Source organism: Anser brachyrhynchus (assembly GCF_964034855.1).
Source record: "Anser brachyrhynchus genome assembly, chromosome: 5".
NCBI lineage: Eukaryota > Metazoa > Chordata > Aves > Anseriformes > Anatidae > Anser > Anser brachyrhynchus.
Genome location: NC_137699.1, coordinates 65,050,204 through 65,071,658, shown reverse-complemented (window position 1 = coordinate 65,071,658; position 21,455 = coordinate 65,050,204). Strand labels below are relative to the sequence as shown.

Sequence of the window (21,455 nt, the reverse complement as noted above, 5' to 3'; positions counted from 1 at the left end):
TCCCCAAGACATCCTCAGAAATGACCTCAGAGCGGCTTCTGCTGTGCCAGGCTGACCTGCAGCCGCGGGGCAGAGGGGGGTCAGCAGCTGGACTGCTGCTGCTGCTGCTGCTGCTGCTGCTGGGCAATTTTCCCCGTGCTGGGGATGACCGTGCAGAGCCGCTGCAGTGGGTTATGGTAGGGCTGCTCAAAACAACCCTCCGTAATTCCTGAGCTCTGTGTAGTGCTGAGGTTTGGTGTGGGAGGGCTGGGCAGTGGCTGGTGTCTCCCCAAGTGAGCGCTGTACACCCGCCCACAGTGCCAGGCTGTCTGTCGTGGCCGAGACGCGTGGTGGGGCCGCGTGTTTCAGCCATAATTCCTGTGCTGCCGGGGAACAATGCTGAGGGAACACAAGTTGCCACCTAAAAATTAAAGTGGAAGCTAATAGCCTCTTTCTGAGTGAAGTTCGGTATTAAAGAGCACCTGCTAACCCAAGCTATCATTATATTTAAAGTGCTTAAGCAACTGTATTTCTGTATAAAAATTCCGCTGTCAACTTGATTGCTTGTGTTATTATTTGTTGTTCTTAAACTGGGTGCAAATGCTTCCTCCAGGCACTTGGTGTAACGGAGCAGTAACCTGCCACAGCGCCGGGGCTATAAACTTAGATGCTGCCTTCTCTGATTTCTTGTAGATTTTATTTAGCACCTGAGGACCAGCAAGTAGGAACACTGAGCCCAGCAAACTGCAAAGGCAAATTATGTTTCTCTTTGTGAAGACGCATGCATATGGATTCAGCGCGTTACGGCGGGCCTCCTCGAGCGAAGGGGGGCACAATCAGATGGAGAGAGCTGTTTGCAAACTGATCTGCGATGCGCGCATTGGACTTAATGAAGGCTGGGTTCATAAAAAATTTATTCGTCTCTTGCTAGCAAATTTCTAACATGCAATTTGCCAGTCTTCACTTTTTGCCTCCTAAATGCAGCCGCCTGAACTCCAAGCCCCCCTGACGCCCCGCTTTTGGAGAAGGACTCGAGTGCCAGTCCCAAGCCGGGTGTGCTGGGGAGCCTTGGGGCTCGTGGAGGGGTGCGTGGCGGCATGGGGCCTTTCCTCCCCAGGCCGAACCACAAGGGTTGAGTGACCGTGTGTCCCGTGGGCACAGCATCAGCCCCGGAGCTGTGGTAGCTCCTGCTCGGCCTCACTAGGGTGTTGGGCAGTGGCTCGGTACGGGGACCCTGGGCTGTCTGAGATCCAGCAGCGTTTGTGCAGACAGTGAGGAGCATCCTGGCACCTGGGGCTCTGCACCCTGCGGCTGGGAGGGCATCAGCATGGTGCCACCGAGGTACTGAGCCGTGCCCGGCTGCGCTGGGATGCAGCTTCCTGGCAAGGTGCAGCCAGCTCGGGTCCTGCTGCAGCCAAATCTCTGCTCCCAGCATTAACCGGGGCAGGGGGAGCCGCGCTTGGCCTGTGCCTGCCCCTGCTAGCCATGGTCGGAGCCCTGGTAGCACCCGGTGCCAGCTGACCACTTCCTCCTTCCTCTGAGGTCAGGGCTTCGACATCTCTGTGTCAGTGTGCCACCCTTTGCACACTCGAGTTTTTGATGAGGATCTATTCACAGCGTTACTCATAATAAAGTACAATTAAAACCGAGCATTTGGTGGAGGACCTGGTGAGCTTGCATAAAAACAGAGACTTCATTTAATGCTTGTCAGTTTTACTGCGGTATCATAAAACTTCGGCGAAAATGATGTGCAAACTGCTGTAAATAGGAAGTGTGCAGAGGAACATGTTTTGGTCAGCCGTGGTTTAAGCTAAGCACTGAGATGCATTGAGTGTTGCTGTTATAGAGCCATAACTCTTGGGTTTAACATACGGGAGGTTGTTATATGTGGGCAACTGCCAAAGCTGAATTACTCCAGTTGTTGTGTTTCTGATAAGAGAAAAGCTTTCAGCAAATTTAATTAGGGAGCTGCAAACTTTTTTAAAATTTAAATTAGCTCATTGACAGTGAAACTAGAAATTATAACTGAATAGATTGCAGCTCGTTTTCAAGTGTTAATAATTGTTTTACTGATCCAAAAATAATATGGTTCGCATTTTGCAGCCTGGCTAAAACCCCCTGCACCGCGCGCGTCGGGTCCAGCAAGGCAGCGGTGCGGCGGCAGCGCCCTGCGGAGCAGCTCCGGCTTTCCGTGGGCAATGCCCCGGGGGAGCAGAGCATCGGGCAGGGGTGCAGTCTCCGACCGGAGCAGCCCCTTCCCGGTCCTGCTGGCTGCCTGCCTGCTGCCGACACACCGTGTGCTCGCCCTTCCTGGCCGCACAGCACCCCGCACCATCCGGCTCGTCCCCAGCACCGCCGGCACCGCCGGGCTGTGAAGGGCTGGCGTGGGAAAGCCTGGCAGTTATCTGCTCACTGGTAGCCTTTGTGTCAGTAAAAAGAGGGAGGGAAAGGGAGAGGGAAGTGATGGCCATAGAAAAAGTCTAATGCTACCTGCTGCTTTCTTCTGCCCCATTTTTTCCCCCAAAAGACTCGTAAGTGAGCACCCCTGAATATCGCTATTATACAAGGTAATACTAAGTGATGTTGGTTCTTCTGTCTCCACTGTTAAATGGAAGTAGGCTTTCCTTGGTGACTGTTCTGCATGATAGTCAAAAGTTTTGCATTATTGTAATTAGTGGCTTAAATGTGTGTTTTAAGTTAATCATTTAACAGCCTATTTTAAAAAGTGTTTGCCTTCCGAATTCTATATCAACTGCAAGTTCCAGCTAGCTCTTATCATCACTAGTAGATAATGGGCTAAAAATTAACAAATTATATGCTTATGTAGTCCATTCACTCACTCAGTGAGTCAATTATTCTCCCCTGTGGATGCAGAAGGATAAGAATACTAAATTGAATCTGTGACCTGAAGGGCAGAGGGAAAGGAATTTGTTTGTCTAATGTTAAAATAAAAAACACCCTGTCTTTCTACCAGCCACTGCCTGAAGAGGATCAGCATATTTTAACAGGACCATTTCGTGAGGTTTTTATGTCTCTTTCCTCAAATCTTGCTCTATCTTTTAATTTGGAGTTTTATGCTGGCTGGACAAGGTCCTGTGCCTGAAATGCACGCAGAACCACATTTTAGACTTCAGCAAAAGATCAAGTGCATTAAAAATCTGAGGTTTGTTTATGTTAATGAACATTAAGATACAATCGACGCAGATGTAAAATGCCCAATCTAAAGCCCCCGTGGAGCTGGGGAGGGCATTTGATCCCAGTCCACCCAGGAAAGCCATGCTCCCCGTGATGTGCTGTTATGGTCTTTGCTGTTGGATAACAAGAAATACATTGAGCATGTATTTTGGGGAAGTAATTATGGCCTGTGGCATATGGAAAGATGCAGCCTCCACATACTGCTTTAGTCTGCTCCTCTCCTAATGGTTCCTGTCAGAAGACTCAATCAAACTCTCAGCTCCGTTTTAGGTCAGACTTGTTCCTCTCTTCAGGCCTTTTCTTCCCCGTTGCACCAAACTGGACAGCGTTTCCCCCGATGAAGCATGTAAGCAGACGACGTCGCCTGTGTTTGGGAAATGCAGATGTGCTCCACGGCAGCTCCCCCAGCACAGGCCGTGGGGCCAGCAGCTGCACAGCAGTTTGAGGTTGTGCTGCCCGAAGGCTGGGGTTTGGCTGGAGGGGCACCCACGCTGCCCCGGTGCACCACGCAGATGTGAGCAGGGTTTCTTTGCTTCCTCCCACTCCCGGCAGTCTCGTCCCGTCTCTGTGCTCCTCCACAGTGGGTTTTCCGTGCGGTGCTGGTGCTTTGGTTTCGCCCTGCACAAAAGCATCACCCCCTTCTCGCTTGGCCCTGCTCAGTGAGGGGTGTCATTGGCTTGAGGACCAGGAGATGTCAGCCTCCTTTCTGCACCGCCACCAGATGTGAAACAGGCCGGCTGGAAGCTCCCCGTGCTCAGCAGAGACGAGACAAAGATGTGTGTGCACAGTGGGGGACAGTTTAATATTTCCAAGTCAATTAGCATAATGCCTTAGGATTACTTTTTGCTGTGTGTAACAAGGCACAGAAATTGCAGCAGGACTGGGAGGCTGATTTTCCTCTGTATGGAGCTTGGCAAAGCTTGGACTGGGAAACTGGACACGGAAAACCTCGGTGGAGATTTTTGTCGTGGAAGGGAAGGGCTGTTCCTTAGCTGGAAGCTCTGTTCGTTGACAGCTCTTCTAATTTTTACCTTGGACCACCGCAGTACGGGGCTCTGCAGCACACCACTGAAGTGTGATTTCCCCTTTGCAAATCCGTGCTGACTGTGTGAAGAAGAGGAACACGAAGGAGGAAAAGCAGCAATGGCGTCACTGTCTGGGGAGGACCAGCTGGGGAATCCACCAGTCAGTTTATCATGAAATGGTTGTTGCACGGCACGTGAAAATCCATGGGCACCCACACTGGTGTTTAACAAAGGTCCCATTTTAGAGAAAAGACCAAAAGCTTGTATTGAATTAAAAATGTGGCTTGCAAATTGCGTAAGGCACTGGGACAAAGTAACCTGTAATGAGCTCCAGAGCCACAGTAACACAAAATGGCCCCTCTAGCTCAAAAACCTGCAGCGTGCAGAAGGCCTTGGGGGTTCTCTCGTTCTGCCAGAAATTTGTTTGGGGACGAGAGTGAAGTCACGTATGGTCCAGCTGCCGGGGAACAGGTCAGCGTGCTCCCATGGGAGGGAGAGGTGAATAGTGACTAGTGGTGAGTGCCCCTGAGGAACTAACTGCCTGTTTATTGGCAAACTCAGTGCACGTCCTTTTACGTGTGTGCGGCAGAAGAAAGCTGAGTGCTTAAAGTCTGCAGTGCTGCGCTTCAGACACGTGACGGGCAATTCTGCTGGTCGCTGCTCTGTGCTAAGGCCACAAACACAATTCTGTTTGATCTTCCTGATGGTGGGAAAGGCCAGAGAGGTGTCAAAGCTGTGACAAACCGTGTCGGTGAGAACGATCTCCAGCACAAGTAAGGACAATTTTGGTGATCCTTAAAAAGCTCCAAGAATAAGGGTTACCTGTTGAATAGCTGTTGGAGGTCAAAACTTTGGCTGGCCCAGAGGAAACAGGGATTTTGCTTTTGTCCTTGTAGAAAGAACTAATTTATTGATATATGTCAAGAGAAGAAATGTCTTTTAAGATTTCCTGCAGGTAATAAAACGAGCAGAACTGAAAGCCGCTGAAGCTGTGTCTCGGGTACGCCGTGCCTTGTGACTGTTAGAAGAGTTCAAGAAGTGAAATACGGGCATCTGCATCATCCGAGCACAGAACGAGATGGAGAGGGGGTGTACTTCACTGAAAAGACCAGAATTACTGCAAACCACTGAAGATGTCAAAACAGTCTCCAAACGCTGTGTTACTAAATCAAGAGCAGCAGATTCTTCCAAGCAGGTGCGTTTGTATGAGCTGGGGGAACAAGCTGCTGGGATCAGCTTGTGCCAACCTCACTGAGCACGAGAGGTGCCTTAGCAGGGGCTGAGCTGTGCTCTGCTCTGGGAGCCCCTGGAGCCGCCGTGCCCGCCGGAGGCCTGTGTGCACCCTGGGTTTGTGCCCGGGTGCGTGGCGGGGCAATGCTGTGCTCATCTCCTGTAGCAGAGCTGCTGGAGCAAGGCTTCACGCAGCAATGTTACGGTGCTAATGCCATTCAGAACTGTCAAAGGTGCTCGGTGCTCTCTGTTGTAAAACAGCAGAAGACTGCAGACACTGTTCGTGCCTCCTTGCTGACGGGTAGTCAAGAATCAAAGGGCTGAAAAGAAATCGGTGGTACAAGAAGGTCTGGCTTGGCACCAGGTCGTGCCTGCAGAGAGGTGAAATCAAAAAGCCCTTTGTTAGCAGGCATTATCAGCTGAGCAGAGCCTCAGAACTGGATTTTGTAACCTGCTGAGTTTCAAGCAGTGACTGAGATGATGAGAAGAGCAAATACATCTAAGTATAAGAAGGAAATTATGGCTTTTTAGTTACAGGTTATTGTAGCTATCTCTGCTGTATTTGTTCACAGGCAAGTAGTTATCGTAGTTACTCAATGAAGGGGTTTGTGCTCAGAACCCAAAGGAGCCACCTGCCTTCAGCAAATTTCTCTCTGAGCCTCAGGCGAGCTTTTGTTTTGACCCTGCAGATCTCTTAGTGGCTGGGGGAGGAGGGGGACCTGGTCGTGCTCCAGCTCAGAGCACCGAGAAGCGTGGCCAAACTGGCTGCCCCCAGGCTCCTGGTGTGCTGCGAGGAGCCTGCCTGACTTCAGGACGAAATCCCCTCTGAAAACAGTGATGCGTGCTGTTCTGCCTGCTGTAACTGCTTCAGCGGGGGCCCCCTTTCAGTAGTCTGGGGTGAACCTGAAGGCAGGCTCTCGTGCAGATCCATTACACAGCAGGCTGGAGGCTTTCAGGGGTGATAGGCACCAGTTGCTGTGCCTTTTGCATCGGTGTGAGCTGAAGGGCTGTGAAGCAGCCAGATCCACGTGTGATCACAGGAGCACTCCCGTGCCGCGGTGATTGGTACTATTTTCCTCTTGAACATAAGCAATTTCGAAAAGAGCTCGGGCCTTTAATGTGGCTGCAGCAAACACTTGAAAGCGATTAAGTCACACGGGGCTGCAAGGAAAACAAGCCCCACTCCATGCTGCAGCTCCTCCGGAGAGGCTGCGCTGCTGGCAGGGAGGATCCGCAGAGCCCCCCCTGCCCGCTGCCCTCCTGGCATGCCCTCATGCCTCTTGGGGCCGGGAGCTCCCAGCCCTCTGCTGTCCTCCCCGCGGGAGCCTCAGCCCGGCCTCTGCGCTCCTTCTGCTGTCCTCCAGGGCAACTGGGGCGGCAGCGGCCAAACCCCACCTGGGCAGGAGGATTCAGTGCAGGATTAGCTGCTGAGCAGCCGGAGGCGGCAGGCACGGCAGAACGAAGAGGAGCAGTAGGTGAAAGCCAGGGTGCTTTGCCTGGGAGTGCTGCCGCAGAGGAAAAATAGATTATTGTCTCTTTCCCCTCCCTCACAGAACTTTGAAACCAATAATCCTGGCAATGCTGTTGGAATTCATTATAGCACATTCTTCGTTTTTTCAGGCCCCTGATTAGCAGTCAGTTAATGGATCATCTCAGAAATGGCTTAAGGTTTCTTCGTGACTTCTCTTTATACAAAGAGCAAACATGCGTTCAGCTAGAATTGTATTTGTTATAGGTTAAGGGCAGCATTGCCTGAAAGAGTAATCATAAAGTCTCTGCAGGACAGAATACAAGAAAACAAAAACAAAACAAAACAACAAAAAAAACAAAACCCACCAACCAAACCCCTAGACTGTGTGCTTTGGTTGACTGCAGAAGTGCTGGGTTTCTTTGCCACTTCTCAGGTCTTGAGTCTTCCCAGTTGTCCTCCCAGCCAGAGCATAAAATGTTGTCTGCCACCGACCACCCCGTGACACGAAAGAAGGAGATGATGGGATCCTTAAATAGGCGGGTGTTCAATGCGGAGAACACCAGCTGGAGGCCTGGTGCCGTCAGTGACATTGATTATGGACAGAGGAAATGCAGGCAAACAGCTCAAACACGGAGATGATGATTCATGTTGTGAGTTGCTGAAGCCTAAGTAAACAGTATTGTAAAGCCTCGCGAAGGGTCGCAGGAGCATGTGCGATCTGTGCACAAATCACCAGAGTGCCGGCAGTGTCTTGACCACCTGAGATTATAGATAAACTAAATATCTTTGATTAATGGGCATGACTGAGGCTGAAGAGCTCAGGGCTGTGGTACACAGGCACAGAAGTTATGAAATGAAGTCCTTTTAGGACTCTGAATTGATTTAGAGTCGTTCTTAGATTCAGAAGTCAAGAGCTCTGGAGAAATACCTAGACTCTTGCTTGCAGATGCTTCCTGGTTTGGGAATGAAGTTTTCATTGAATTTTCATTTTAGTGATAAAATACTTAATGCTTATGTGCGCAAATGTGGAGCAAAATTGTGATTTTGAAATGAATCTCTCTTTTGAAAGAGTTTTTATGACATATGCAATAAATATACGTAAATCTTTAAAAACCCAGGTTATAAAAACAGCTCAGGGAGACTCTAGAAATAAACTCAAGCCTGAATTTTGTTAGCGTTCAGTTTAATGTAGCCCATGTCTGTTTCTCAGAAGCGCCACGTGTTTGCCACTAGCTGCCCTCTGACTCCAGCTGGGTGTGCAAAGGCTTCGGAGCTTTGCCAAGCAATTCCGATGGCGTGCTCCTGCTCCCTTCCCCGACACAACCCATGTGCAAGCGAGGGCCCAAAGGGAGTTTGCTGGGATTGCGGTAATCCAACCCAAAGTAACTCTTCTGGCACCTTTGGGGGTTTGTCAGCGAGTGGCAGAGGGAGGAGGAGGGGCAGGGCGGGCCGGAGCCTGCAGCGGGTGGGAGGGGAGCCCCCCGTGCCGAGCCCCCGTGCTCGCGCTGCGCCAGCCGTTGTGCCGTGCTCCGGACGGGCCAGCTCCACCTCTGGGACCTGACAGCCTCCTCTGCGAGTGTTTGGAGGGGTCTAAGTGCACTAGTTGGCCTGACCTGTCTGAACCGGGTACTGAAGGCCGTGAATCTTCCTCAGGAAGCCTTAGGCCACGGTTTGGCATTGACTGCACCGCTCCCAAGGAGGTTTTGCACCTCTCTGCACCGACCCTTTTGCGGTTTAAAGCTGGTGAGCCTGCAAAGTCGCATTTGTTCTCTGGATTCTGGTTTCCGTTCAGTCCCTCTGCCTGCAGTTCTTTGACTCCAGCTTCTCGCGCTGGGCCCCGAGTGGAGGCTGGTGTTTGAGTGCTGGCGGCTGCTCTGGGGAGGGCTCGCTCTAACCAAGTGTCCTCCGGGCAGGAGGCTGCCGGCACCTCGCGCTTCCTCTGAGCGATCAATCCCAGGACTCCCGCGTCTTCATCTCGGCTCTGTGGTACAGTGCTGAACCTGACTCCGTCTCCAGGGAGCGTTTTACGAGGGATATCGACATTGGCTGGCGTTGACATATCGGCGCAGTCTGCGGGCGGTGTGAAATGGGCACCGTCCGGCTGTATTTCAGCCCTCCCCTGCCTTCTGTAATCAGGCATCCTTCTCCTCAGCGCTGCGACAGAAATTCAGATTTTGGAAGCAGAGTGGCTTTGTGTACGGTGTGTGCTGTACCGGGAGGCAGGAGCTGGAGCTGGGGGGGTGCTTGGGCTCGGCGGTGGTCCTGCAGGCACCCCGAAAGCTGCAGGGGGGCTCTGGGGAAAGGCAAATGTCCATTTGGCGATGTGCCCTCTGGAGGAGAAGTGCTGTGCTTGAAATTCACTTGTTTATCTCATTTCCAGATAACCGGGACTACCACCATTGATTTATATTGGCAGTACGATCTAAGCTGCATGCTGTTGTTGCTGCAGAGCTGTGTTGTACGACCACATTTTAGAAAACACAGGTGACGTTTAGGGATTTTTTTGCACATCATCACTCTGAGCAGAAAACAGAGCATGAAGCAGAAATTGGAAGAGGCTCTTAAAGGGTGAGGCTGGGGCAGACGACTGACTCGGTTCCCATGAGTTTCACCCGCGCATCCTTGCAAAGAAAAAAATGCACAAGCACAGCTCTGATTGCTCCTGTTGGCTAATCAGGTGGAAAAATTAAACTGTAGAAGCCAAAGGATTTTAACTGCCCATCCCTACCTCCAGGGAAACTGGGACGTTTGCTCCTGTGCTCTGGAGGAATGGCTGGAAGAGGCCCTCGGCTGGCGGTGGCCCCCGTGGCCGGGGGCTCGCGGCACGGACGGAGGTGCTGGGGGGGCTGCCCGTGCCGTGTCCGTGCCGTCTGCCCGTCCTCCTCACGCTCCCATCAGCTGCACCCCGGAGTTTGTTCCCTAATTTTTGGGCAATTACGCTTGTTGGACACAGGAAAAACATCTGCCATTTCTGTTCGGATTAGCTGCTTATCATGCTGTGCTTTAAATACCTTCAAACGCTGTTTTCTCTTTCCATTTTTCTACTCTAGCAAAATTATAGAAAAATTATAGCTAAATTATAGAAAAATCAAAGTCAAATAGTTTCATACATGTATTTGGCCTTAAATAAGGAAAAATTGCTTTTTAAAAATTGATTTAAATACTGTATTACAAGTACAAAGTGTCACCAACAACCTGTCACTGCCAGTCTAGCACTAGACTGTCTGCCCATGGTTGCTTCATTTTCTGTTGATTTTAGCCCAAATCTCTAAGGAAACAGGACATCTGTGGAAATGTAGCTTGTCTCCAGATGTTAAATCTTCTGGATATTTCAGCCAAACTTGACGAGGGGGAGAAGGATCAAATGTTGTCTTATGAGAAAGTGTGTGCTGAGAGCTTACCTTAGATTTCCTTTGCTCACAGGATGACTTGATCTTAATTCTCTTCTTTTTCCTTTCCAACATCCTGCACTGCGCAAACCATTGCCAAGAAATGTTTTATGGCTTAGTGTTGAAGGAAAAAATAGCCTTTACTTAAAAATCCCCAAATTCATTGCCAACCTTTAGAAGGCTCAACTTGATGTCCCCGGTGTGCCGGCTTCTAGCAGCAGGTTACCTGCATAGTTGTGAATTTTCCAAAAAATATTTTCCAGTAATCAGTTATGACTTGGAAGTGTTTGGGAACTTCTTCCTTTTTTAACAACCTAATAAAAAAGTACTTAGAGTAGATGCTTAATGTAATGTAATGTCTTCCAACCATTGTACGCAAACAAAAAAACACTTTTTCATCTCTCTCTCTTTCTACCTAGAACAGGTCACTGATTTCTAATGCATTCAGATTATTATTATTATTATTATTATTATTATTATTATTATTATTATTATTATTTTCAGAACAGGTTTCAGCTCCAGATTAAACCACTGTGTATAAAATTAAATCTTTAGGAGTAAGCCTGATGTGCAAAACACGGTGATGGTGGATCTAGAAAAGCGCAGATTTTACTTATTTTCTTATTTCTGCGCCTTCAGCAGAGCCCAAATAAGTCTGTGTCATGGCCATCATAAGTCTTGAACAAAGCCCAGCTGCAGTTTTGTGCTCCCACTTAGAGCAGCGCTCAGTGAAAAGAAATAGGGGGCTGGGGAATGTTAAGGGCGGTAATGGGCCCAAACCAGTCTCGGTGCGATCCTCCCGCAGTGAGCAAAGTGACATCGGGGACGAACGTGGCCCCGTTCTGTAGCAGGCACCGCTTGTTGGGAGCGGGGCTGTGCAGCGGGGCGAGCCGAGCGCTCCTGCTGCCCGCGGCCCCCGCGGCGCGCGGCTTGGATGCAAATAGGAGCAGCGGGAGGGCGCCCATTTCTCCTGCCTGACGGCTGGCTGGTCACAGTGCGGCATATCTGGGGCAGGGGTGGCGGGGTACAGGCAGAAAGCGCTAATGCGCTGCTGCTAGTGAGTACCAGCAGCATCCCCTCTGCCGGGGCAGGTGGGGGTTCAGAGGAGCCGAAAAACGAGCAAGGCCAGTGCTGCTGGCACTGTGTGGAAGCTGCTGCTAATTCCTCTGCCCTCCTCGGGCAGCTCCAGCCTCACCAAATACCTGTCCGGGCTCCTAACAGTGTTCCCTCTCAGCCCCCACGTATAACTTTGTGAGAAGGGGTGTAAATAAACCGTTAGAATAATAAACACTTGGTGCTCATTTTATTAGAAGAAGCCAAATAAATGGATACCCAGAGTCAAGGCAAATTGATTTGCTACTGTAATTCTTATGGACTGAGAGATATTGTTTTGAAAATTTAAAATTCATTGAAATCCCTACAGTGCTGGCAACTCATTTGTTTTCTTATTAATGGATGTTGTTTATGCTGTTAGTATCAGAGCTCTAAATGAACAAAACCAGTTACAAAGAACAGTGTGAAATGCGCGATTAAATGCCGCCGTTATGAGCTAATGGAGACCTGGTCGCAAGCTCACGGAAAGCAAAAGCCCCTTCTCCCCCGGTTCCTGTAAGCTCGGGACCAGGACCCGGCTGCACGGCGTTTATTGCTGTGGAATCTCATTCCTGATTACCAGGTGTTCATTTACGGTCTCCTGCTGTTTCGTGGAGTATATTGCAGTGTTGTATAGGAGCTGTAATCATGTTATATTGTAATCAACAAATGTTAATCAGGCAATTCTTGGTTTACTGGTCCAAAATGAATTCTGTGTTTCGTAGCATCTCTACAAAAATTGTTGCGATAACCTTTAAGTCTTTACCAGCACCCCAAAGGTCTGTGGCATTTAAAGCTTCTCTCCAGCGGCCGACCCATCCACAAAACGTTCAGACAGAGCAGATCTTGCACCCCTCTCCTCAGTCCATGACGCCGTAACAGGTTATCCCACGGGGCTGCCTGCCCTCGTCCGGCGGGTCCTGACTCCCTGCAGCGCCTGGAGAACCGGGGGCTGCGACTTCAGCACCAGTGCTTGGGCACGAGGGGGGCGCTGGAGCAGAGTGGGACCGCATAAAGGATTCCCCGGGTGTAGGGCTCCTGTCCTTTCTAGAGAATGGTGTGGTTCTCTGTACGGTATTTGTGACAGCGGGTGCTCCTGCAGGTGGTCCCTCACGGAATGGCTTTCGGCATGGAGCAGAGGGGGGGGCTCCCGTCTCCCGGTGTTATTCCTTTAACAAGTGGTTTTCCGTCATGCTTTGCTGGCACGGGGTCCTGCTGTTTGATTGTTGGTTTGTGATAAGGGGTTGGTCCCTGGCGGGTAATCAGGCTGCGTGCACTGCGTGGAGTTTGGTAATCTGTCCTGGGCTTCTTGCTGCTGGGATCTGGTGGCCTCGCTGCTGCTCCTTGCGGTCCAAATCCAAGCTTCCTTTCTTCCAGCGCTGTGTGTTTGTTACTCAGGGCACTCAGGCCGCGCGCGTCCTGTGCAGAAAGTGAAGTGAGGCAGTACAGCTCAGTTTTCATCCACACACTTGGTGTAATTGTGCTTTGCTTTTGCCCTTCTCAGAAACCTCGCTGTAAAGGCACAAAGGCGGTAATCATGCGGAGGGATCTAGGCAGATCCAGGCGCTATATTAATATGCGAACTAATTCGTGCTAAGCTTTCAAGGGTGTCTTTCAAGTTGTATGTAGACATGAGGTCCATGGCAAGGACAGGAGGAACATAATGTGGTAATTGGATTGCACTAATTGGATTAGGTAACTGGTGCCCTGGCCAGCCAGACTCCAGCTCACGCAGATCACACACAAAGGAACCAAACCGAGCCAAGACGAAAGATCAGTCTTCTGCTGTTAATGAATAAGGAGATATAAAAAGTTTAGTTTCCTAAGTGCATCCATTTAAAAACTTCAAATGAGAGCTGCACAGTTGGATGGAAGTATAAAAGTGTTGTAGAGCTTTTGTGGAGACTTTGTAAAAGGATAGCACTAAAAGCTACAGCTCTTTGGAAAAAACTTTGGAAGAGTATCGTATCAGGAAATGCATTACCTGTAAACGAAAACACATTTGAGACTGACAGAGCATCCCAGTGTGCTCCAGAAGTGTCAAAATGTTTTGACTTCAAAGCGACTTTTCATCCTGAGTGGCACAATAAGAAAGACATCAGTGTTTCGAGATTGTCAGAATGAGATGTTTTCCTTGATCCCCAACAAGTGTTTATCCCTTTGGTCCTGAAAACATCGGAAAGGTTTCTGGCAGGTTGTAACAAGTGGCAAATCTCCATCCAGCGGCAGAATTTTCATCCTCAGTGGTGCTGATCGTCACGTTCAGGTCCACACCACCGGCTCTGCTCGTATCCATCCTTTGCCCGCATCAGCTCTCCTGTCAATGGGGAGTTCAGACAAAGAGAGCAAGAGACCCAGGATCACTCTGCTCACATTTTCAAGGCTTCCTCTGCAACCGTAACAGCCATAGCCTGGTTTTTATTTGTCTGCTTGATGTTCAAGGTTGCTGTTTGTTGCTCAAGGTTGCCTCGAGGTTCCATTAGCACAGTTTACGTAGCACCGTCAGCACCAAGTCACAGCTGTCTGATGTCAGAGAGATACCATTAAGCTAAACAGCCTAGCAGGAAAGGTTGCATGTGTTTAGGAGAGTGAGCAGGTGTGTATAGGGAGCACTAGTTACTTAGTGCAGTTAATTTACAGCCTGATTCAAGTCAAGGAACAAAAAGGTCACATAAATGAGAAAGTGCTCCATCTGTTTTTATTATTCTCCAAGTCCAGCGCTGTGCTTTGTCGTGTTAAATTATATGCAGCAAGCCCCTGACAAAGGAGATAAAACAATTCATTTGCCATTTGAGGTAGACTGTTTTTGTTGTAAACAGTTTGATGGGCTGACATTGATGGTTTTCCCGAATTTAAATCTTACAGGCACCCTGAGGTTTTCTCAACATGACTCAATTACTAAACCTGAATCTTAAGCAGGATCCCTTTATGTGACAGTTGCCAGTGAGCAGTGTCACGGGGAGGGGCGGGAGCTCCGAAATGTCAAGTCGTCCCTAGGCAGGGCTCTGAAAGACAGACAGGGTGGGACCGCACGTGCCTCCCCAGCCGGCACCCGCAGGGAGCCCGCCGCAGCCAGGAGCTGCCTGCAGAAGCCGACGTCCACGCTGCTGGTGTGTCCCTTCCTGCTCCCCAGATATTCTCCTTTGAGAACCGCCTGAAGATCACATCAACTATTCTTTTGGCAAATTCTGACTAACTCCGTATTCCAAGGGATGTGATTGCTCAGTACGTTAAATTGCTGTAGTCACAGTGCTTTAAGAAAGAGGACGATCCAGGTGTGATGGTGTTGGGCATCCTTCCCAACACCGAGCTGGTCAGCGATAGAAGTAAAAAGCAAATGATTCCTGTAGCACGTCCCCTGCCCCTGGAGGGGTTTCAGGAATGGGAACAAGTCCTGCGGACCACGGTGCCTGGCTGCCCTGTGCTCCTTGTTCCACGAGGTCCCCTTGCTGCGGGGCCCCAGCTTCATCCATGTCCTTTGGCAGGCTCTGGGCAAGAGGGAGCACGAGTCCCAGGCTGCTCGCAGGGCCCCAGGTGCTGATTAGCTGGCCCGTGTTGTTTTAATTGGCCTTCTGGCAGCTGCCAATGTAATGAGTGCGTTTTTCCATCCTCCATCTTTGGGGAGGGAAGGTCTCTGTGAGCTCTGTCTTCTTCAGCCAGTGATTTCCAGTGAACGTGCCTGGACTGTGTACCTTTGGTTTTCCTATTGCCCCTTTGTGTTTTGTCCAAACTAGTCAAAAGCTGGGGGTGACAGACGGGCGGATGGCCACGTCTGAGCGCCCTTGCCGCTCCGCGCACCCAGAGGTGGCAGTTCACAGCCGAGCAGCTACGGCTCCCAGTTAACAGTAGCATTCTTCTGCCACAGACACCTTTTTCATTTGGTTTATCTCCTCCCTCTCCCTGGCCTCGCTGATGGTCTGTCATCCTCTTCTGTGATGGAGGTTGTTACCATGACTGTTGGCAATTTTCAATCTGTCCCACACTGCCCTAATAAATAGTTCATCTCCGTTATCTCCAGCTCTGACATATGAGTTGCTCCTTCTAAGCCCAAAGTGGTGCACTTTAGCCAATCTCTATAACCAGTCGTTCAGCCCTACTCATTTCTGAGATCCAGGTGTGTTTCGGCTAAATCCATCATGTTGCAGTCATTCTTGGCTGAGCACTCAATCCTTCCCCCACTGCCGTACCCATCTCCTTACTGATCCTTTGGCCTTTGAAATGTATTTTTCCATGTAGCTTGCTATGAAGGCTTTCCTCCCTGATTAAGGTTCCCATTCACTCCAACTGAGGGCTGCTTTATTTTATTGATTCCCACGGAAATCATTGTGAGTGTTCAGCGGCCATCACAACAACTGTATTATGTATGCCGTTAATCTACAGCGTGTACCTAAGGCTGGGGTCAGAGTAACGTGAAGCTATAAACTTTATTTAGGCTGTAAGCAGTGGCTGATGATTAAAGTCACTGAAGTTCTGCAGAATTTTGTCTCAGTGAAAGCAGGGGTTTGGGTCCCTTACCTACCCTGACTTACAGGTCTCGTTGACCTGTAGGAGAGACCATTAATTTTGCTGCACAGACTGCACATGTCAGTCCTCTCTGTGGATATCCCGGCACCAGCAGCCAATTCCTCTCTCCTCCCACGTCTGTGAACCTTTACCAGACGTCCTTTCCCAGTTTTTAATCAGTCCTGTCCCCTGTACCAATGCAGCTATTTCCCTGAGAAATCTTGTAGGCGATAGATTTCCATGTTAAATATTCTTACAGGTCTTTGTGTAGCAGATTAGCACCTGTCAAGTCTTTCTGCAGGTAGCTCACCTTTCAGATAATTGGCAAAGATGTATCTTTAAAGGTGTCTTGCTACTGCTTCGGATGCGTTTCACATTGAGTTCTCATATAAGAATTGATCATCCAACTGGGCACTGCTTGGAAAGGAGTCCCAGGATCTGATTTACCAAGGTTAAAGCTTCCTAAAGTCTGTAATCTTTTGGTTCGACCCAGCTACTGCCTTTACAGTAAGTAACAGTATTGTAAGGCTCTGGTTTGGTTTTTATCCAAATGGATAGCAAATGTCCTCAAATAATATTTCAGAATCATAGAAGATTGAAAGTGATTAAAACCCCCTTAAACTTGCTATATGGTCTGTGAACATGCACGTACCTCTTTGAAAATACTGTGAAGTTTAAATAAACGCTATAGCTTCTTATTGGGCAGTTTTCTCTTCCTCAGATTAATACCATAGATAATGTAGGTATATATATATATATTAAGTAGACAGGACATTTATTTCTCTTTGCAGTGGCAGAAATCCATTAGAAGTAAACAAATTCTTTGCTCTTATCAGAGTGCTTTTTGTTGTCTGCATTTAGAGATAAAGCTCCCCTATTTTATCACAGCACGTGTGCGTGCGTTTCCAGCAGCACTAAAGGGAGGTGATTTTGCACGCCGAGGTTACAGTTGGCCACGGTGGGTTGAGATTCATCTGAAACGTGTTGTGTGATAGGTTGTGGTTCGTGTTCTCCTTTGTACTTCCCCTTCACACGTTTGGAGAACGGCCGCAGCTTTCCGAGAGTTTCAGCTTTTATGACTTTGTCGCGCGTGCCGGGAGGTCAGAGGGGCCGAGCTGGGCAGCGGGCACCTGGCGCTGCCGGCGATTAGTGAGCGCTGCCACTGAAGGCACTGCTGGGGCAGCCCCTTGAAACCGCCCCAGTTACATTTGGGGATAAGCCCGTTAGACTTGCAACGCTCCGAGATTTCCCCTGCAGTCCCCTGTAGTCCTGCAGTCAATTTGCTTTCCTTATTTCACCAGGCGATTGTGATCTTCTTTTCAAATCCACCAAGAGATGCTACCCCCTGTTAAATTGCTTCTCTCGGTCTGTCTGTTGTTCAGCTGCCTTACCGTGTGATACAGGGCACAAGGAAATGACTTTCAAGATGAAATATTTATACACAGGCAGGGTGCGGTGGTCATCAGAGAACAAAGGAGAGGATTGATGTTTGTAGAGAGGACGAGAACCAGCACAGTGAGGACTTTCTTTCTAGCATCCACGAGACCTGCACATTTATCCAGAGGTCCCTAAAATTAGTATGATTTGCACAGTTGCGCATTTATTACAGCTTAGCTTCTGGCATCATCTAGTGTCATCTTTCACCAGGGAGTTTATACGTATCAGTCAATCTTGTCACTTTGCATTAGGAGAAGGGTTGAACTCTAAACCAATTCCTCATGCAATACTCAAAATACGTCCCTTAGAAAAGGGGAAAAAAACCAAAAAGCACAAACCAAAACTAACTGCAGGTGGGACAGGGCTGGGAGGCATCAGCTGGGGTGTAAAAGGGATCAGGAGGAAGGGTCTGAGACCTCAGAAACAGGAGGATATTGCAGCTGGGTGAGGGTGGTGCACAGCTGGGACAGGAGGGGCACTTCGCAGGGTGTTTGCCACAGAGCTGGGCAGCAGCTTGGGGTCCGTACAGGAGCTGTGAGTTCAGGTGTCCTGTGAAATCTCTGGTCCTCAGCGGTAACAACTTTCCTCCCCATTGACTGCCTTGGCCTGAAGAAAAAGGTATATGAAGCAGTATTTTAATATTTAATATTTTAATATTTCAGTATTAAAGCTTTTGAATTTGCAGATGTCACTGAATACGGTCAACACGGATGAGTTTTTTTAAACCCATAATTAATTGGCTCCTTTGGTAGTTATTGACCATTAACAAAGTTCATTCTGTAGCTACAAAACCCCTCAGAAGCTCTTCATTAAGTAAATTCCTCAAAGAATATGAACCACAGACTGACTGAAAAAAATAATTACATGCTGAACTCATTATTGGCTTTAGCCTGTGTTTGAAAAATGCTGTCCAGACTTCATGTGAAGACAGCGATGGCTTGCAGCAGCTCACAGTGGAAAATCTCTTAGGTGTGGTGTGATCCCTGCTGGGTCCGAGGCTTACTTTTTAGGCAGGCCATAGCAGAAAAATGCCCTGATCCAGCTCTTGGGATGATGCACATTGGCATTAGCTACATTTAATTAGAGTCGATCTCCATGTCTTTCATTTTCAAAGTAGTTTATTTTCAGCTACCATGGTGTCCAGGTAACTAAACCCCAGAAATCACGAGCCACTTTGGGTCAGTCAGTTGGGATGCACCTACAGGAACAGCCACAACACTGATGGTTCCAGACCTGCTTCTCCAGGGCAAGGACAAAAATGGAAAATTTATTATAGGCGCAATGCACATCTGAGCTTTGTTAGGACAGCGGCACAGCACCCACGAGGAGCTTCTGGCATCATTTCTCCCCGTGAGTTGTCCTCTCACCTCCACCTGCCCCAGGAGTGCCAGGGCGCTGTCACCCTGCCTGTAGTCCCTGCAGCTTTTGCTTAGATTTCCGTCCCATCCCTCACGTCATACACACGTCTCCCCAAACCTCTGCTTTCCGTTAGGCTCCGGACGGTGCGGGAGCGTCCCAGCCCATGCCCCTGTGTCGGCAGGAGGCCGCTGGTGCCTTCACTGCCTTCAGCACCTGGCAGCACGGAGTGCAGCATTTTCCAGGGAATTGAGCTTTTCGGCTTTTCTGCTTTGCATTGAACTCAGTGATCTTGGGCCCCTGAAGATTTGTAAGACTGGTTTTTGAACGAGTGATCACACAACAGGAAAATGGGCAATTCTGAAGTGTAGTAGGAAACCTTGCTGCACTTGACCAGGAGCAAGAGCTAGGAAAAGTTCACACAAAAACTTCCTCTGTGTTCAGAAAATAGCTTCAAAGGGGCTTACTCCAAATAACTCTGATCCTTTAGTCAATTTTCAATCCCCTTGCCATAGGTGATGTACGGAATACGAAAGAAACAAGGCATCATGGTATTTGTCTTTTATTTTTGTGTGTAATAGAAGATTTATGTCATTCATGGTTAATAGAAGGAAACTTCAAGGTCATTTAAATTGTCAGAGCAGTAAAGCGTATTAGCAAAGTCACAGCGTGGATTTTGGTGTAGCAGAGTCCAAGTGCTTACCCACGTAATGGAAAAGAACAAATGTTAATGTGTGTGTAAAGGGGACCTATCTCAATTCCAAGTTATAATTGTGGTTGTATGTAATGTAGCCTAACTGGCAGGTGAGAAATAAATGCTTTCGAGCTGTGTTACTTCATGCATGAAAATTTTAAAAACTGATCTGGGAGAGTTATTGTGAGTTGTCACGAGCCGGAGCGCTTGGAAGACAAAGTGTGTGCGCGGGCCGGGGCAGGCAGCCGCTCTGTCTGCAGAGATGCACCATAATGGAAAATCACAGAATTCCCTCTTCCTCGGTTCAAACAAATACCGTCTTGTTTTACACTCCAGTGCCTTCAATTGCCTAAGAGAACAGCATTTTTTAACATCTAATTTGAATCATCTGACCTACTGTTGTGCTGCTTTATGTAGTTTTACTGAGCAAAAAATTAAGTAATCAGTAATGTTTCAAGCTGGTAGTGTGGTATTGCATACTTAAGTTTGGCATGGTAATCTTCCTCCTTCCCAATATGTGATTTTCAACTGAATCCCTGACAAAGCCTGTTGAGATATTAAATTGATGGAAAACTCCAATATCTAAAAGCTCCCATCTCCAAGAATTGCGTTTACATTTCTTCGGCTTCCTGGAGCGTAGTATGGGACGAGTGCCCTTTGAATGCCAAGTCTGAAACGCACGTACATACTTCTCCAACAATATGGAAATCTAAGTGTAGTTGCTTAAACTTTAATGCACAGTTTATGTTAAACAACAGAATTCTCCTCCGTTAGACTCAAAGCCCAGTCATGTCTGTCAAATTCTGTATGAAAACCCCACTGACTTGAATAAATGGGGGTCACAATTCATTTCCTTATAAAGAACTGAAAATCAGTTAAAAGATCATGAGAAAAAAATAAAATATTTTCCATTTTCATGTGCAACCATTTTTTAAAAAGAGTTTTTTGATGGGCTTCTTTTCACTGAAAAATGTTCTTTAAAAGTGTGAGCAGTTGTTAAAATGACATATCACAGGAATTAATTGCTTGTGAAGAAATGTGAGCCTAAAGAGGAGCATGGGAGGGGGGGATAGATAGAGAAGAGATAAATTGCCCTGTTCATGGCTTTACTTGACACCTTTTTCCTCTTCCCATCCTAGCCGTGCTCTGTGAGATGCAGTCACCCTGTGCTGACAGCACAGTGCTCTCCGCAGGTGCTCTTTGAGGGGATCTTCACCTCTCTGTGAGAACCATCAGGCTCACGTGAGGAGCATACATTTACCTTTTGGTTCCATATTTCATTAGGAATACTTGGAACAGAGACCCACGTCTTCATGGAGTCCTGGTGATGCTGCAGAAATGCAGGAAATTGCTTTGCTGGTATCTCGGTGTACTGCTTTGATCGAAACTGATAAAAAACCTTTGCTGAATCTCCATACTTTACTGGAGGTGTGGCAAAAAGACACAAAATCTCTCACTGTAGTAACGGTACAGAGACTCCAAAATAAGCATGCTCTATTCTGAAGTCTAACTCTCATTTTTTGGTTGAAAAGAATCATAGAATCATAGAACCAGCAGCTCAGTTCCATGGGAAGCCATGGAAAGGCTGCCTTCAAAAACGCACCTGCACCATGAAAAGCACCTGCAAAAGCATTGGGAACCTCCGCACATTCATCAATTTCCCCTTCGATTCAATTTGGTTGAAATTAATCAGCCCATGTGGTCCCAGCAGGAGACCGGGAGGTTCAAGGTAAGCTGTGGTGGACGTGCCTTGCCTGGCCCGTTCACGAAGAGGTTGGTTGTGCTGGTTAAGGAATTGCAGTTACGCTGACCTGGCAGTCCTCGAGCGTTGGGATTTCCACCTTTAGCTTCTCAAGTTTGCCTCCTTGCTTCGTTGGGAAGCGCTGTGTCTGCTCTCCCAGGCTGGCCTGCCACCCCGTCCTGGGCTGGGCTCTGCGCCAGCCTCTGTCCCCCTCAGGCTGTCCGCTAGCTGTCCTGAGACAACGCAGGTGGTCACCGAGATGCACATGGATCAGTTCTCGCACCTGTGTTTTGGCAGTGTTCAGCTTGTCAGGTGTGGACAGAGGTACAGGGACTAGGATCAT

General features: G+C 48.6%; 2 long non-coding RNA genes across 10 annotated transcripts in view; both read left to right on the top strand.

Moving 5' to 3' along the window:
• LOC308195914 overlaps positions 1–21,455 on the top strand; it is a 314,751-nt gene that overhangs the window by 112,861 nt on the left and 180,435 nt on the right. The gene's annotated exons all lie outside the window — the stretch shown is intronic.
• LOC308195913 overlaps positions 1–21,455 on the top strand; it is a 71,579-nt gene that overhangs the window by 6,610 nt on the left and 43,514 nt on the right. For all 3 annotated transcript variants that reach the window (XR_013951914.1, XR_013951915.1, XR_013951916.1), the window contains exon 2: positions 673–21,455. This exon is cut by the window's right edge and continues 12,693 nt beyond it. This is a non-coding gene — a long non-coding RNA (uncharacterized lncRNA). The remainder of the gene's footprint in view (positions 1–672) is intronic.